Source organism: Oryx dammah, unplaced genomic scaffold (assembly GCF_014754425.2).
Source record: "Oryx dammah isolate SB20612 unplaced genomic scaffold, SCBI_Odam_1.1 HiC_scaffold_13, whole genome shotgun sequence".
NCBI lineage: Eukaryota > Metazoa > Chordata > Mammalia > Artiodactyla > Bovidae > Oryx > Oryx dammah.
The window spans coordinates 19,409,562-19,412,919 of NW_024070197.1; positions in this window are offsets into that span (position 1 = coordinate 19,409,562).

The following is a 3,358-nucleotide window of genomic DNA, read 5'->3' on the forward strand; positions in this document are numbered from 1 at the left end:
GTGGCAGTGATAGTGATGATGATGGTATGAACAATGGTGATGATGTTGGTGATGATGGTGTGGTGGTGATGGTGATGATACCCATGATGAAGCTGATGGTAGTGGCAGTGATAGTGATGATGATGGTACGAACGATGGTGATGCTGTTGGTGATGATGGTGGTGGTGGTGATAGTGATGGTGATGGTACCCATGATGACGCTGATGGTGGTGGTGGTGATAGTGATGGTGATGATACCCATGATGATGCTGATGGTGGTGGCGATGATAGTGATGATGATGTACCTCTGATGGTGACAGTGCTGGTGCAGGTCACGGTGGTGGAGAGGAGGACAGTGGTGGTAATGACCCTAATGGAGGTGATGTTGGAGATGATCGTGCGTATGCTGATAGGGTCATTACCTCCTGAAGATGGTTTGAAATAGCATTTCCTGAACACTTACTGTACACCAGGCTCTGCTCTGTGTTTCCCAATGAAAACTTAATATTAATATTTTTTCCTGAATTCACTGAAGAATTCTGAGTTAGCCAGAAATTATGCAAGGTCATTATCATCTCACTGGTCAAAAGAACTACCTATAATTGAGCAGATAGCAGGAGCTTGCTTTTCATATGGCAAGCTGCCCGCACCTCATAACAATCCCAGAAGACAGGACTTTCATCACCCCCTTTCACAGATAAGGAAACTGAAACCAAGAAAGGTTAAGTGACTTGCCCAGGATCATATGACCACTGAGCGTCAGAGCTGGAATTTGAGGGTGATTGGGTTCCCCTGAGCCTGGACTCCCACTTAGCAACAATCACCTGGTGAGTGCAGCACCAACCCCATAGGAAGGATGCCCTCCCACATTTGCCTGGTCTCCCCTCATCAGTACATCTGCTTCAGCCATTTGCCTGCCTGGCTCCATGGGCATTTGGGTTTCTGAGCCCCAAAGAAGCAGCAAGAAACTTCCTGGCAGATGTAGACACACATCAGGATCCTGAAGTGTGAAGAGCGGTGACAGGCAGCTGTCAGGGGTCAGAGGCATCAGTCCACGTGAGGGCTCGGGCGCTCGGTCAAGGGCTGGCACCTCATCCTAAGGAGGGCAGGAATCAAAGCAGCACGCATCTTGCTGACTCTGATTGACCTCGCCCAAGTTACAGAAACTCCTCCTTGTGCCTTGGTTTCCTCATCCGTAAAACAGAGGTAATTCTAGCCCTCCCCTCTGCAGGTTGTTATGGGGACTGAACGAGCTGATGCATATTGTAGTCACTGATGGTCACTGACCGCCCACGTGCTGCCCCATCCTAGCCCCACTCTTGTAGAGAAGTGGGGTGGGGAGGGAATCATGACAAGATCTAGCCAAAGTACTGTAATTTCCAAGGTGAGGGTGGAAGAGTTGGGGGGCGCACCTGTGACCAGGGTGGTATCACAGGATGGAAATGGACTTGAATGGTGCCCTGGACTATTCTGTGGAATTTGTAGGAGAGAAACTAACCCTTGGTCATGTTCAGGAATGTCAGGCGGCTTGATTACTGCAGCGTGACCTAGACTATCCTGGCTGATTCGATGTCACTCGATGTCTGCCATTGTTTTTAATGAAGCAGTCTTCCTCAAGGGGACAGATACCAGCAGGGTGCACAGTGACTTTATTTGAGCGGCATCGACCTAGGAGGACTTCCTGAAGGTGGTATTGGGCCAGCTGGTGAAAGCAGGCTGAGAAGGACCAACCCCTGGCAACCCCCACTCACTGCAGGCCACCAGGTGTGCCCAGGGCTGCACCAGGAGGCCTGGTCTCTGGCATTCCTGGGTATGGCTCCTCAGCACAGCACACAAGCTTGCCCTGACCACCGTGTGGCACAGAGCTCGTGCACACAGCTCTCCACGTGGACCCAAGGCTCCGTGGGTGGGCCCGTTGTGGGTGGGCCCGTTGTGGGTGCCGAGCAATCTGTGGAAGGCCTGGGAAAAGGCTGCCTTGTCAGGTCTGTGTCTTGTGGATACTGAGGGGTATAGGCCCATGGCTGAGCTGTGGGTATCAGAGAGCCACGTGCTCTTGGAGCCACGGGAGCCGCATGGAGTACCCGTGTGAAAGTCCCCAGCCAGGCCATAGAAGGTGCCAGCAGAGATCTCAGGTACTGTCACCCAGAGGACGTGGGATTCATGGAAGGCCACAGAGAGGCCAAGGGTTGCCTGGACTGTGATGGCTGAGGATGGCGAGAAGGCTCAGAGTGTGCCCCCAGCCAAGGTCAGGGGTGGGCCGGCCTGGAACCCGGGCACCCAAGTTGTGTCAGGTAGACCTGCCCAGACACCAGCCCCCCCGGACCTCCTGCTTCTGTCCCCATGATCCGCTCTCCACGTAGCATCCATTGAATCTTTTAAAAATCACAAATCAGATCCTGAGAAATGTTATACAAAAAATTACTCAAAACTTATTTTTCGGGAACTTGCTTTCAAAAGCATTAATTGCTATGCCCAAAGTTTTCAGTTTGTACTTTGTCACAAGTCTAATTTAGACTCTTCACTAAAAATACTAAAAGGTACAAAAGGTATTTTCACCTCCCTACCCTGCCATGTGTTCAGAAAATCTTTTCATAGATAATCAAATTAAGGGAATTTAATCTTAATAAGGATAAAAGCAAACTGGAAATGGAAATATATAATTGCAGTAAATTGAGAATATTTCTTTCTTTGTTTGTTCATTCACCAAACAAATTGTTGCTTCAGGCAAAAAAAAAAAAAAATCAGATCCTGTCCTTCCCTTATTCCAAACCCATCCATGGCGCCCTAGTACACTCAGATAAAGTCTAAACTCCTCCCCATGGCCTGTGCAGCCCTATGAAACCAGCCTCTGTCACGCCTCTTTCATCATCGCTCACTCAGCCCCTTGCACACCCTGCCCCAGCTGCACACCAACCTCTGGACCTTTACACTGGCTGTTCCCTCTGCCTGGTTCTACGTGTGTCTACCTGACTGTGTCTACCTGACTCCCTCCCTCATGTCCTGCAGATCTCTGCCCCAGTGCCTCCCTGCCCCCTGTCTTAAAGTGTAATATCTCACTGCATGTTCTTGTCTCCTTTCCTGCTTAATTTGTCTACAGGACAAACTGTGTCACCTTCTGACATACGAGAAGTTTACTTTTGTGCTCGGATTTTTGTCTATTTATTCAACAAAATGAATGAAGTCCCTGCCCTTGGAGATGTCTTATCCAGTCAAGAGGAACACAGACAGGAAACAAAGAAGTGATTAATAGAAAGGATGATTTAAGATGCTGACAAATTACTTTGAAGGAAAGAAAAGGGGGATTATAATAGAGAGAGACTTGGGAGAGGTGGTTCCTTTCATGGGGTAGTGAGGAAGGGCTTCTCAGAGGAGGTGACAA